Below are 15421 nucleotides of genomic sequence, written 5' to 3' on the forward strand. Positions count from 1 at the left end.
GAAATGGACTCACACCACAGCCCTCTCTCGCCAGCAGCTGCCTCTCTCTCTCCGGTGCTTAGTGACTCTTTAAACACCAGAAAGTCCAAACCGAAGCAGCTCAAAGGTCTTTTATTATTTCAGCCCCTGATATTTTGGATTATTGAATTTTTGAAACCCCCAACATTCTATTCTTCTCTCTCCCCTTTATCCTGGGGACATTGTCCCAGTAACAGCAAGCTGTCCTTGACTGCTGACGGCCCAGCCAGCCAGCCATGACTCATCATCACCCAGGCATTTATTAAGCACCTACTGTTGGCCTAAACCTCTCGGTACCACACCTTATCCCTATACCTTCCCTGGGGCCCAAGATGGGGCAGGAAGGAGGGATGGAAACTGGTTACACATTTACCACCGATCAGATGCTGTGTCAGCCACATTCACTTGCATTTTCCTATTAATCCCTTAAAATAACCCACACAGTAAAATCAGTAAATCCATTCCATAGATTAAGAATGCAGGAGCATTCTTAATCTAGGAGCAGAGAGGTTAAGTCACTTAACCAAATAAGAGGAAAAGCAGGAATTTGATCCCAAGTCTGCCTGACCCTCAAACCTGAGCTCTTTCCAGGGAAAAGTGTGTTCCAGGAAGCCCCTGCGTCACAATGGAAAAAATGCACATGGAGGTGTCAGGCTCCTGGGCCAGCAAACGGGCCCAGGCTGAGAGCCAAGGGGAACAAGCCTGCTCGTGGAGAACTGGGTGGAGAAGTGTCCCATGAATCCCTGCACGTGCCGGGGTGGCCGGATGAGCTGATGATCGTTCACGGGAGTGAGGTGAAGTTCCACACCTCTCCCTCCAGGACGGCGCCACCAGGACAGCAGTGCAGGCAGAGGAGCCCTGGGGGGGGGGGCCGCCACACACCTGGTAGGAGATGCTGAGAAAGCTGACCCAGCCTCGGGTCGCGGTGCCGTGGCCCCCTGACAGAACAGGGCACCTGAGGAAGCTCTTGCACCATATCTGCGTGGGAGGATGGAGAAAATGGACTGGACAGCAACACATGCCCCGCCTCGTATTGAAAAACCACATGCAACGTAGCCTTTATGCAACGAAGTCACCTTGAAGGAAGGTCTCTAGTGATGTGTCACAGGGCTCTATCTTGTATCATTGATCTGGGTTAAGGATATTTAAAAGCCCAAACTTTTTATTTGGTGCGTTTTCTCTATGAAGCATAAATGTTTTTCCATGTTGCTACATACTCGGCATAATTATCATTTGCATGGTTGCATAGTTCAAATTCCCAAAATGGACAGTCCTATCTATCTAGAGCCTCCAGCAAGAAGAACCTGGATATCTAAACTAAGAAAATAATTCAAAAAGTAAAAAGAATAATACATGAGGATGTTTATTATAAAATTATTTATAGTAACAAATAAATAAATAACCCCCTGGAAATAATGTTAATGTCCAGCAATGAACGGATGGTTTAGTAAATCAGTACTCAATGCAATTATGCAACCATTAAATGATAATTACACAGGCTATGCAGCAACATGAAAAAGCATTATGCCTAACGAAAAAAAGCACAAAATAAAATTATAGCTATGTATGTCTACAGTGTTATAAAATAGAGCTTGCCTAGGGGAAAGGATAGCAAAAGAAAATAGAAAATGAAAACTTATGTGGGGGTGGCTGGGTGCTAAAGAGTTGCTTTTTAGAAATTTTATTTTATTGCTGACATTCTATTTTGATAATAAATAAAAAGCAAGTTAAAAAAGAAAGTGCACTCTAGAGATAATTTGCTTAGCAAGCAAACCAACTTTCCTTCCTAGGGGGTTGGAGGCAGCAGTGTGTGCATCTCTCTTCTGCTTCATTCTCTGCGGGCCAGTAGCTGGGTGCAGGCAGAGCTGGACTTTTGGGTCCCAGACCCAGCAAGGGGCTAATGGATGCTCTTTTCCTGCAACGGCTGGCAGGACATGGGGGTCCCATTAAGCACTGTGCTCCGTGACAACGAGGTTCAGAGGAAGATGGCCCCAGCTCATCTCACGGTCCCTGCATCTTAGAGCATCCACCTATGTCTGTACCTTTCCAGGCACTTTCCAAGATACGTAGCCAAAGACAGATAACTAGCAAGCAGTGGGCATTTTTGCTGACAATTCTGTGAGGTGCTAAGAGCCTTGTTGGCCCCTTGCGCTGCTTGTACTCTTGGTGTGCAAGCCTGGGAAAGCACAGGGGTGTCGGGTCCCTGGAGGCTCAGAGGCCTCACTAAGGAGGATGGGATTCAAGGGAGGAGGTGAGACCACCACCAACTGCCTGGCCTTATGGGGCAGCCTCCCCTTCTCTTGTCAATTCTTGCTGTTCCAGGAAGCCATTTGCCCAGAGGAGAGAGAACAGGAGTAGCTGGCCGGGCAAGGTGCTGCCTGTGCAGGGAAGGAACCAGTCCCTGATCCAGTCTGCACCCCCAGCTATGCCCTGGGCTGTCTTCCTAAAGGTGGAGTCCCAGAGCAGCTCACAGGGTGTGGGACAAGGCAGGGGCTTTTCGTCAAGAGGGGCCAGGGCCATATGAGGTAGGTGCTTCCAGCCGTCTCCAGAGAGAACCTATCCCTGATCTTGGAGTTTTCTGCTACCTGAGAAGTGATGTCTTGGTTATTGGCCTTAGTCCCCCTTGTTACTGGGTTGGCCTGCTGATAGAACTTCCTCCAGGAATGCTGCCTGAGATCCCACTCACTTTCCCAGAGCATTTTAGAATTTTCACATCCATCCTATTGTCCAGTCTTCAGAAAAACCCTCTGACATAGGCAGGGCTGCCGGCATTAGGTCCATTTTGCAGATGGGAAAAACTGAGGTCATACACAGACTGCAAATTCAAGTCCAGATCTTTCAACAACAAGCCTGAGACACTTCAAGGGCTGTGTTCTGGGGCCCTACCCAGTGTCTGGCACACAGAAGGGACTTGTGGTGCTGTGAGGGGCTGAGAGCAGAGCTGAGAGGAGGGGAAAGGTCCCTAACAGGTCTCTCTGTGGTTGAGCCTGTACTAAGTCTGGCCTGTCTCTCTGCACCCCACACCCCACCTTTGAGGAGCAGTGGCAACCAATAGCGCCAGGCAGGTGACACAACACCCCGTGCACACACACTAGCTGTTCAGGCTTCAGGGCAGCCCTTAAAAACTGTGGGCCTGGGAGGCGGCAGCAGCCTGAGGCCTGCAGAGGGTCCAAAACCCTGGGAACAGCCCCCAGCCAGCTAAGCCAGCACCTCGTTAGGAGGCCCCAAGGGGGAGGGGACACTTTAGGAACAGTATTGTTTATTTTTCTATTTTTAAACAAGTCTGAGGCCTCTGGGGGCACAAATGAAGTTATCAGAAAAGACGTGAGTGGAATAAAGCCTCAAGCCAGAGGGCTGAGAAGGGCCCTGGAGACCAGGACCTTTGAAAAGCTGAGATGGAGTTTGTTTATCTTGTACTCTGTGAGCGCGGGACTGTGACCAGGGTGCGGGACCAGCATGTCCCTGGGTCCACCAGCCCCCTCCCTGAGGCCTCTGAGGCCTGTCCCCTCAGTGCCACTGGGAATTCAGGCGCGAGCAATACTTTTAAAATGATCCCACCAGTGTGTCCGTTGCGCTGGAGGGAGGAGGCTCTTTCTCTGGAAGGAAGCCTGGATTCGCTTCTCACCTCAGACACGTGAACGGTTCTCCCAGGAGGCAGAGCCCAGCAGAGCCTGTGTGCCACACGGCGCCCAGCTCCAGCGGCTCACGGGCTGGCCGTGCCACCTCGGACTCCCTCCATCTGCCGAGCCTCCATGTCCCTATCTGTCAAATGGGGCTGGTCACCCTGCCTCGACTCCACGCACCTCTCCGGGGGAGAAGTGAAGATGATGTGCACAGAGCACGATTAGGGAAGGGCTGGGCCAGAAATCCTTACCCGACCCTGCACCTGTCATTCTCATCTTAAAGGAAAACAAGCTGAGGCTCTGAGAACTTAAGTGACTTGCATGGAATCCTATTTTCCCTCCACGACACTAAACCGCCCCTCGGGTGTGACACAGAAGGACAATGCACTCTGCTTTTGGGAGCTTCAAGAGAAATCACAATCCGCTGACAGAACCAATTAGAGGCCTGGGTGGGTCTGGCTGGATGAGGGGAAAAAAACCCAGGAATGGAGAGGGTTGGGAAAAAGCAAGGAGACTGGCCCTGGGGTCACTGGTCCTGGCCTGAGTTCAGGCCCTTGCCACGCCCGGTACTAGCTGGGTGACTGTGGGCAGGCCACTCCTTACCCCCGCCCGAATTTTCCCCTCTGTGAATTGGAGACAGTAACAGCAGCTGCTTCCCAGGATGGATGAAGGGGTCCAACAACATGTGACATGTGAGGAGACAGGAACCCTTAAGCTCTGCACAAATGGAAACAAAGTGCCTTTTTGTCTCCTGCCCCCAGACTCGCGAAGGATGGGTAGAGCAAGTGGCACCCAGCGAGCAGTGGGAAGTCCCGCCCACCCGTCGCCCCCTTCAAGAGGCACCATGCATAGGCTGCAGGGTGCAGAATCCCCCTACTCAGGGTGCCCGGGGCGTGGGGGGGGCTGCCCACCATCCCCGCAGGCTCCCCCACCCCTGCCCCTAGTTAGAGCCTCAGGTCATCCGAGCCCTGCCCTGGGATCCAGGCAGAAAGTTGAGGCCAAGGAAAGGGGAGGAATTGGCCCAGGGCCACCCAGCCAGCAGATGGGAGAGCTAAAACTAGAATCCAGAGATCTGCGCCACCTTCCCAGTCTCTCCTAACTACCTGTGGGAGGTGTCATCACGCCCATTTGGAAGGTGAGGAAACTGAGGCCCCAAGAAGAGCGGTGATGTGCCCTAGACTGTCGGGTGTCAGTGGCAAGGCCAAGGCCGGAGGCCGGATCCTGTCCCTCCACTGCTGCCTGCTCAGCCCACGACAGAGACTGCCTCCTACATCACGGAGCTTTTTCTGAAACAAACCACTTCTTAATTCTTTGGCTGAATGTCTAAATAAGGATTTTTGCCAATTCTGAGCCCTGCTAACTGATGAAGTTGTCAGAAAAAGATCTAATGATGCTTGAAAATGCAGGGAGTGAGCCAGCTGCCAAATTGCCCTCCCAGCTCCAACTGGCATCAGGGAGTCGGGACCCTCCCACCGGCGCCGGGGGCGGGGCGGGTGCTGGGGACTGAGGCTCTGCTGGTGCCATCAGCTGTGTGACCACGAATGGCTGCTTAACCCCTTTGATCTTCTGCTTCCCAGCTGTAAATGAAGCTAAGGACGCCCTCCTCACACCGCTACCTTGAGGATTAAATGACATGGTGCGACTCCGCACGGTGCCTGGCACAGCCCAGATCTGAGGCTGCCTGGGAGGCTGGGTGTGGCCGCCAGCGGGCCCAAGCTCTGCTGGGTGCACGGTGGTGTCCACGCCTGCAGCCCTGGGTGAGGGGAGAGCTGAGGTCGCCAGCTCCATTGGGGAGGTGCTGGGTCTCTGAGCAGCCCCCCGTATTCATCTCCAGGGGGCTGGCAGAGCCACAGTGCTTCTCTCGATGGGATGAAAGGCTGAGGGTCACGTGACCTCGGGCCCTGGGAGGCCTGAGCCTCTGGGTGGGAGCCTGGGAGGCTGGGCCGGACCCTTTGTTCTCTCCTCTTTCTCAGTGGAACATTTGTTCCACTCAGGAGTCCGGGCACCAGGGGTGGGGCCTGGCGTGGGGACTTGGGAAACGGACGATTCCCAGGCTATTCCCAGGCCTGCCACAGCAGCCGAGAGGCTGGGTGCTGGGAGCTGGACCTAAATCCAGGCCACCCCAGCACAGGGGACACGCACATGTGATCTGTTGCCTGAGGATGGGCCCCGCAGGGCATCCCAGCTACAGATGGGAAAAGCCATCCCCTTCAATCACCAACTGCCCAGGCCACCAGCTCCTTCCCATCCTCCTGCTTCCCCATGCCACACACATGTTCATACATGTAGACATGTACACACATACAGGTACGTATATGTGTCACCTGCTTGGTGACCTTGATTTTCTCTCCCTGAGTAGATGAAGTATGGAAAAGAGCAAACAGAAGCTTTGGTTTCAAGTGTATTTTTGTGATTGTGTGGGCTTGAATAGGGCTTTTAACTTCTCAGAGCCTCAGTTTCCTCATCTGTAGAATGGGGAGAACCACTTTGCTTATAGAGCTTGCATGAGACTCAAGCAAGGCAGCCTATACCCTTGTGAAAGCAGCTTGTACCCAAAGTAGAATTGCTGTACCCATCCAGTTTGCTTCTTTTTTAACAAGCCAGGGAGACTCTCTGAGGGTAAGTGGGACTGTCATTTTTAATACGAAAGCTTTCATGGGGCCAGAGAGCTGGACCTCTCTTGAGGGGTCGGGGTCCCGCTGGGCCGGGTGCTGTGGGAGAGTCTATGTGCAGGTGCGCTGAGTGCCCGGCCCTGGCCTGGGCTCAGGACAGCACCCGGGAGGTCCTTCCCGGGCCCTCTGGGAGGGGTGTTGCGGCAAGACTCACCTGCCTGCCCAGGAAGCCACTCAGCCTCCTAAGGAGTGGCAAGCAGAGGTAATGGAGCATGACCAGGGTGTCTCCCACTGGGTGTGTGCCCGCCAGGTACCCTGGACCAGACTGTCTGGGCCCAGCTTCTGTCACTGGGGTCAGAGTCTGAGTTCTGCAAAGTCCTGTGGCTGTGAATTCCTGTTCTTTACCCAGAATTCCTGAGAAGAAGCCCTGTGAGCCCCCAAGACCCATCTCAGTGCTCCCCCCTCAGTCAATGCAATACGGGGAGATGGATGAGAACCAGGCGTGAGAACCAGGCAGCACCCACAAATATCTCTTATCCATGGTCTTTTCTCCCTGGTAATGAAATCAAAGGGAAGAGGAGCAACATTTCCCAGGGGGTCTTTGCCCAGGGCCTGCTCGGGGGCAAGGGTGGCTCCGAGCAGCCCAGCTGCAGGGTGTGCAGCGTGGGCACAGAAAGGGGGACAGCACAGGAGCGGTGCTCTGAGGATGCCAACCGAGTAGGGCATTTGGGACCCTGGGAGTGGAGAGTGGAAGAGAAAAGTCTAGGGGAGAGAAAAGTTCAGGGGACAGCTGGGTGTGTGTGGAGTCAGAGGGTGACAGTGAGGAGAGGGGTTTTGTGACTTTTTTTTTTTTTTAATATATCTATTGTGATGAAATGTGACGTTTTAATGTACGTCAGGAAGGCAGGTGTTGTTCCCGGGTAAGACGACAGTTTGAATGAACACTTTGCCTAACCTCACTCCCTGCTGGCACCCACTGAAGCAAGAGTAGAGGGGCCCCTTAGCGGTGCGGTGCACAAACACAGACCACGAGAGGAAACAGCAGCAGTCACACAGTGACACACGCGGGCAGCAGATGGACAACAGTTGAGCGACCAGTGGCCGTGAGGAAGCAGGACCCTGAGCCTGCAGTGGGGAGGGTGACACCCGCCTGACCTACATCCCAGAATCCCCTGTAGGCTCTGGAACTGGAAGCACCTGTTAGTGCTGGAAACAGGGGTCGGCTAAAAGGAGGGTTGATTGCAAGCGTTTAAAAGCAGCTGGAGTTCTAGACACTTCCCCGCCCGTGCTGTGCGGTGACCGCCCCTTCCCAGCCCCTGCAGGAGATGAGAGGGTTGTTCTCTGGAGAGAGTATGCAGAGGCTTTCTGCACCGGGGAAGTCAGACACCCGTTGAGAACTAGGGCGGAGATAAGCATAGCGGCACTGAGCTCTGAGACCCCACCAGCCCTCTTTCCCAACGTGGCTCTAGGAGGCTGGTGGGCAAATTTACTCCAGCTTTTCTAGGGAATCCTCAAGAAATGGCCCCTCAGCTCACCCACCCTTCAGTAAGGCTCCCAGTTGATAAACCCCATCCATGCACTTGAGCTTTGAAACAGCTTTTTAGCGACCACCTCCCAGTCTTAATTATGAGCAAGTGATGACCAGATATCCCCGGAAGGCTTCTGACATAGAAGCCAAAGACCCAAACATGCAACTGGGAAAAAGCGCTTCGAAGGAAAAATCGGAGAAGATATTGCATCGGGGGAAAAGGTGAGGATAGTATAAAAAAGGAAAGGATCAGAGAACAAAAATGAGCTCTTAGAAATTAAGCACATAATGGCAGAAGTAAAAACCCCAATTAGAGTTTAAGATAAAGCTGAAGAAATCTCCCAGAAAGAGGAGCAAAGAGACAAAGATGAAATATGAGAAAGAGGAGATGAAAAATAAATAATCAATCTGGTACGTACAACATCAGGATATTAGAATTCCAGACAGAACAAAGAAAACACAAGGGAGAAAGTTACCAAAGAAATAATTAAAGGAAAAATCCCACAATTGAAGGACGTGAGTTCCCAATCCAATGGGTCTTTTGCATGCCTCACACACAGAGAATAGATTACATGCCAAAAAATATTGTTGGAAAGGAAAGTTCAGAATATTGGAATCAAGGAGAAGAGCCTACATGTTTCCGAAAGGAAAAAAAAGTCACATAGAAAATCATGAAACAGAAAGGCTTTGAACTCCTCAATAATAATAGTGAAAGCTAAAATGTAAGAGAGTGATGCTTTCCAAATTGTGAAGAAAAATAATATTCAACCTATTTAATTCCATCTAAACTCCCAGTCAATTGTAATTGGAGAATAAGGACATTTTTAGATATGTAAGGTATCAAAACATTTACCCCCATGCACCCTTTATCAGAAAGCTGCTAGAGGATGTGCTCCACCAAAACAAGGGGAGTAAATGGAGACAGCTGAAGACAGGAAATGCAAGATCCAAATGAGAGGTGAAAAGAATCTGAGATGATTGGGAATCCAAGGTGGTAACACGTACCTGAGATCCCAGGTTAGTAACATGTACCAGGCTTGGAGGATGACCCAATCCTGACTAGAGTGGTTCAGAAGGCTCCAAAGGAAATTGTGCTAAGAAAATTAGATGAATGTATAGAAAAATTCTCACTTCTGAATGCCTTTGGAGTAGGTTCAGAAGATTGGCAGAGTTTTGGTGTTGATTTTACGATGAGGTACATAGTAAACTAAGCAAAAACAATGATTACATCCAGGAAAAAAACAAACAAAAATGTGCAGAAAGGAAAATTAACTGGTTTATTTCATGACTTAGCTCTGAATAGCATATGTAGTCATAGAAATGTGAAACACTGAATATCGGTCTACCCAAACTTATCATATAACTATATTTGAAAGTCAGGGGAGTGGGAGTGAGGTGTAGGATGGGCATGGGGGAAGGGAAAGAGCTAAACATCTCTAGGGGAAAGTCAAGGCAGAACTATCCAGAAGGGCTGATTGACACAAGTGTGCTCTTTAGAGATAGGGAGGTAAATACCAAAAGAATCAGCTAAGAGCTGAAAATGGCTGCCTTAGAGACAGACATGGGGAAACCATCCTAGGGCAACTTAGCTCTTGGCATGCATGAATAATTTTAATTTAAAAACAAAAAAAAATGTTTAATGAAAATAAAAATCAAATTAAAAAAATACACTACCATTCCTACCCCTGCTACTTAAGGATTTCTTGAAAGGCTAAATAAACATAGGACTTTTCCTCGCTTTTCAGCCTTGGGAGTGAGTTCTTTGCAAGCTCTTCTAAGCAGACGGCACCAGCCATCAGCAGAGCTCAGAAAAGCTCAGAAAAATTGGGGGTAGATAGAAACTGAGATGGAGCTGAAACCTTAGGAGCCATACCTGACTCACACCTCCTTATATGTCAGGCCGGTTTCCAAATCTCTCTGTGTTTTGACAGATGGGATAAAACGTAGTAGGGGCAGGCTACGCAAAGGCCATCTGCCTGCAGGAACCCTGGAGGGGGAGGTGGGAAGAAGCCAGCGCAGTGAGGTGGCCTCGGTCCACCGGTCCACTGTACCCACCCTGAGAACATGAGATCTTCTCTCAGGCCCTGCCACTGGCCATCCCTGTGGCCACAAAGACAGATCTGGGAACCTAGAAACCAGAGTCACACCACGCCACACTCATCCGTGTTTACAGAAAGCGAGATCATTATTTACACAAACAGAAACATTGAGCTAATTCACTTTTAGATACACCAAATACGGCAGACAAAAACCCCAGAAACTTCTGAGTGGAAAAGGGGTGCGGAATCCGACCTAGCAGGGCATTCTCGTCAGCAGGCTCTTCCTGCTGCTCTTTGCTACCTCCGACGTTCTCTTGCCGTGTTCTCTGACGATGGGCAGACCCTTCCCCATAGTAACAGGCCCGCTTTTTCCACAAGTGAAATCCAAGTTAAGAAAACAGAACTTTCTTCCCAGACCACTCAAGCCCCCGAGGCAAGTTATATCAGTAACCCGGAGCTCCCTGGGGCCCAGTTCTCAAAGCCTATTTCAGAGAGGAGTTCTGGGCAATGTGAGTCACACCACTGGTGTCCTTGAGGCTGCAGAGGACACAGGCACACCCAGGCCCCACCTCCCTTCCAGCCTCTTCTTGCTCATTTGGGAAGCAAGATTTCTGCTTTGTCCATGATCAGAAAGACACAGAACTTTTAGTCCTAGGTCTAAATCCCCAAAAGCTAATGTGAGGACTACGAATGGGTCAGTGACAAAGTTCTTGACAACAGGTGACAAAGGGAGAAGAATGAGGACAAAAAGAGATGTGCATGGCAAAAAAAAAAAAACAAAAAACCAACTATTCTCTCTTCTGCAATTAGATGTTTCTTACATTTTTCTTTTAAAATTAACATTTTTTTAAAGGTGAAATGGTAGTGATTGTGGAGGACATTTTTTTAAAAAATGTCCTCACTTGGCAAAACTGAAAGTTGTCATTTCTCGTCCCTCCTCAAAAAAAACAAAAAACAAAAACTCAACCAAACAAAAACACAAAAGAATAAGACCAAGCCCTAGGGCCAGAACCACAGACTCAGAGGGTAAGGAGGGCACTGAAGTGTCAGTCCAATCTCCTGTGGACACCTAAGAGTGCCTGAATATCCCACAGTGATGGGGAGCTCATTGCCTCTGTGTCCATCTCTGACACTTAGATAATGTTTCCTTGGAGTGTTGAGGAACCTATGCCGTTGTCCTTGGACTTGAACTTGTGCCTGGGGCCACCTAAAAGGAAAGGACAGCATTTCACCTACAGGAAAACAGGTGCCAAGACTGTTGGCACCACTCGGTCGTCTTTGGCTAGGGACCTTGGTTTCTCCCCTCTCCAATGGTTCCTCTTGTGAAGTGACTTGCCCAAGATCATGTGGCTTGCAAGTGAATTCAAACCCAGTTCTCCATGCCTGGTTTTCTATATGGGGCAATGCTATGTCCCGTTTACAGGATGGGGGATGAACACATAACACAAAAGAAAAACACAGACACACACACAAAGATGGTTACATGACTTGAGTGACGAATACACCGGGTCAGTTTATTTTTATACTCTAAAAAATTAAAGTCAGTTCCTTATACGTGACCACCCAGGCATTACAGCAATGGCCATAAATTCTGGAACATGTAGCCTTAAGGACACAGATGTCCCCTGACTCAAGGCTTCCAGGTGGTTGCTCTAGGTGCCAGGCATAGATCACAGACTGAGATTAGCAAGGTTGGTCAAGGCAGCCACATGGGGCATTTTCCATCCCCAGTTCCTCTTAGGCTGATCCCCCTGTGGCTGTGCCTGTCTTAGGTCTCCCCTCCCTTGAGGGATCTTATCCTCATTGACTAACCAGCCATCTTATGGGGCTAAGCAGCAATCACAGGAACAATGTGTTTATCATGCGGCCTCCAGACCCCCACTGCCGTGGGGCTGGGAAGCTCTTGCCTTAGTGCAGAAACTCAGGTCCTTTGTTATGCCCCTAGGCAACAACCTTGTTTGTCCCAAGGATCCTGTCCAGAACACATTACTCTCAAATGCTCTGGGCAGAGTGCGTACATTACTCACTAAATTTAATTCTTAAATCAGGAAAGTATAATGTCAGTATAAGTATAATATCAGGGAAGTATAATGTCAGTCCCTAACATGGCAATGACTCTGGGTACTCAGTTCCTGGATGTTGCAGACCAGTTGGAAAAGCAACAAAGGAACCAAAGTTGAGGGGTGGGGAAGCAACATACAAAAAAGTCCATGCCATCCCAATAAACATTTATGTATCTACATAGAAAAAAGTCTAGAAGGAAATATGCCAAAATAGTTGTGGTAGTCATCCCTTGTGGTAATGTTAATAGATGATTTTTATCTTATTTTTGCTTTTCTATGTTTTCTAGTTTTTCTTCAATGAACTAGCTCTTACTTGTATGATAGAATAACATAATGGTGGAAACAACCCAAGTGCCTATCAATACATGAGTGGATTAATAAAATGTGGTATATGTATACCATGGAATACTATTCAGCTTTAAGAAACAATGGTGATATAGCACCTCATGTATATTCCTGGATAGAGCTGGAACCCATTCTACTAAGTGAAGTATCTCAAGAATGGAAAAACAAGCACCACATGTACTCACCAGCAAATTGGTATTAACAGATCAACACCTAAGTGGACATATAAGAGTAACATTTATCGGGTGTCAGGAGGGTGGGAGGGGGGAGGAAGGGATGGGTATATACAACCACAATGAGTAAGATGTGCAACATTTGGAGGATGGACATGCTTGAAACTCTTACTCAAGGGGGGAGGGGGGCATGGGCAATATATATAACCTTAACACTTGTACCCCCATAATACGCTAAAAAAAATATATATATATATATATATATTTTTTTTTTTTTAAAAAAAAGAATAACATAATGACCATTTTGAAAGATTAAGTAAGAAAAGCAAATTAAAGTTGTGTGGCCTAAGACCTAACTTCCCAGCCACTCTGCAACAAACAAGCCCTGGGGAGGATCCCAGCCTGGCCCTGCGGGCATGGCCTGCCCCTCCCCCATCCGTCACCCCTTGCTGCACCCAACCCTTATGACAGCTGGACTCTCCACCCCTGAAGTGGAATAGAGGAGTGGGTGGAGGGTGTGAGGAAGGGTGCAGAGGATGATGGCTCACCCCGCTGGGTCCCTTACCCAGCACAAGGTGTTCATGTTGCTTTATGGATGGGCAGATGTAACACACATGGAATGTGATGGCGCTGGGCGAGACCCAGCCTCCTGATCCTAGCCCAGTGCTTCCTCTTTTGGGGCTCACAACGGAGCCCCCAGACCCTACTGGGACAAGACTGTTGCTGGATGATGGTATGTTGGAACCACAGGTCCCCCACACCCTGCATGCCACCCCCAGGGCAGGTCTTTGCCAGGTGCTCCCCTTGACCCCAGGGCGCCTGGCAGAATCAGGCACATGGTCACACTCAGCTAAGCCCTGATTAGAAGTGGAGGCCCCGCATGGGATTACAAGTTGGCGCCTGTTTCCGGCTTTGCCTAGAGCAGCAAACAAGTTCAGCGCATGCGCAATTGTCGGTTGCCCTGTGGCGCGAGCATGCAAACGAAGGGTCCTGCTATGGACTAATGCTTTGGTGGCTCGACAGCTGAGCGGCCTATCCCAACTTAGGGGTTGTGCTTCTAGGGTTTATAGCAGCCTGCGCGCTGCCGGGCTGGGTCTTCCGCATCATGTAAGTCTAAAGGGAACCCCATTAAAGCACTGTCAGAAGAACTCCGGTTGCCGCGTCTTCCTTGCTGGCGAGGCGGGCGCGACACTGCCTGACTCCCCCAGTGCAAGGGCCAGTCTGCGTTCTGCCATCACGTGGCCCTGGGCAAGCTATTTCTCTCTGGGGCCCTCAGTTTCCCAATAGGTAAAATCATAGTGAGGAGCATTTGGCAGTGATTGGACTGGGTGGTCTCTAGGTTTCTTTTGAGTCTTAACATTCAGAGAGTCAGGGACTAAGCAGTGACAGGCCCCTACCCTGGGTAGGAAAAGCTTCCTATCAGCTGAGCCTTTCTGTCCACCCCTGGCCCAGATCCCCTAGGGGATGGTCTAGGTCTGGGATAAGTCCCAGCGCCATGTGTACATGCTAGATAGAGCATGTGTGTGTGCATGTGTGTGCATGCACGTGGGGTGTGGGTGCAGCTGTGTGCAGGTGTGCGAGTGTGGGCTGGGGCACAGAGGTGACTGTGCGTGAGTGTGGGGTGCCAGGAACATGGGGTACCATGTTGTTTCTGGCACAGCCATAGTCTCTAGTTAGTTTGCCTTCCTGAAGATCCTACCTCTTTCCCCTCCAAGACCCCAGATTCTCCCAGCTCCCCCCACCCCACTGCCCATGCCCTTCTCATCCTCTTGTCTTCTCATTCCTCCCCTCTGTCAAGCCCCAGCTGCGTGCTCTCTCAAGGCCTGGCACTTAGGAAGGCCCATGTGGCTGGCGGTTGAATGCCTACGTGTGTGCCCCGTCCGTGTCACTTCCTCAGGAGCCAGGGCCCCAGGCCCGTTCCAGGCAGTGCCCACGGCTCTCAGAGCCCACCTTGTTCTAGATAGAAATGAATATGGGCTCCTGTTGCACAACAATAAACTCAAATCGTGATTCTGCAGAGATCCAAATGAAAAATAGGGTAGCCTGACAAGGCCATGATTTGTTAACCCAACATTGCCTTTCTATTATATGTGATGCACAAATTTTAATTAAAATCTCAGGAGTGATTTTGCAGTCTTTTTATTGTGTGCCTTTGGGCTCTTCCAGGCTGCTCTGGGGGAAGGGCAGGGCCTCTGCATAGCAGGGACAAAGGCTCAAATGATTTGGGAGGTGGGGGAGCTCTGACAGCTCTTGTAAGCACCACCTGTTACAGTGCCACCATTCACGAGAGTGTGTGGAAACTCCCAGCCTCCCCCACCCCTCGACCATACCCATTTTACAGATGAGGAAGCCGAGACCCAGGGAAGTGCTAGGACTCACCCATAGCAAGGGGAAGCTGTGTGTGTGTGTGTGTGTGTGCGTGTGTGTGTGTGTGTGTGTGTGTGTGTGACTCAGCCCTCTGTTTAGCGGGAAACTCCAGGTCAAGGAGGGCTGGCTAAATTGAGGGGGAGATGAGGAGAAAGAGGATGGCAAGAGCAAAAATAAAATGCCCTTCTTTCCTGCAGTCACACCTGGAGATGGGAGTGGGCAGGTGGGAACGACAGGCCTGGGCGTCAAGTCTCGGTCCCTCCAGAAAAGCGGCAGTCCACTGAGGACACCTGAGCAGGAGAGAAGGGCTGAGGGGCCGGCAGGTGGCTGAGGTGATGCCCTGGCTTCCCCAAGGCTCAGTGTCGTGCAGGGGATCCCAGCCTTCCCGCTGGCCCGGTTTGGGGCACAACAGAGAGCATGGAACAGGGTAGTCACCCTCCTCCCACAGATATGGAAGGGAAATATTGACAGTGGGGCATATGTCACAGAGGGAACGGCCTGAAAAAAAACCAGAAAAACTATTTTCTGTCTCTTTAAAGCACCCTGCACTCCTTTTTGAGAACAAAAACCTGCATCCTGCCTCAGGCCAGTGGTTGGGAGGGGCAGGGTCAGTCTTTTGTTATTTCTGCTACAAAGCTGGCCCAGCCTGGACC

General features: G+C 50.3%; 1 protein-coding gene across 1 annotated transcript in view; it reads right to left on the reverse strand.

Moving 5' to 3' along the window:
• CIB4 (calcium and integrin binding family member 4) overlaps positions 1-15421 on the reverse strand; it is a 53417-nt gene that overhangs the window by 26374 nt on the left and 11622 nt on the right. The gene's annotated exons all lie outside the window — the stretch shown is intronic.

Source organism: Microcebus murinus, chromosome 3, assembly GCF_040939455.1.
Source record: "Microcebus murinus isolate Inina chromosome 3, M.murinus_Inina_mat1.0, whole genome shotgun sequence".
NCBI lineage: Eukaryota > Metazoa > Chordata > Mammalia > Primates > Cheirogaleidae > Microcebus > Microcebus murinus.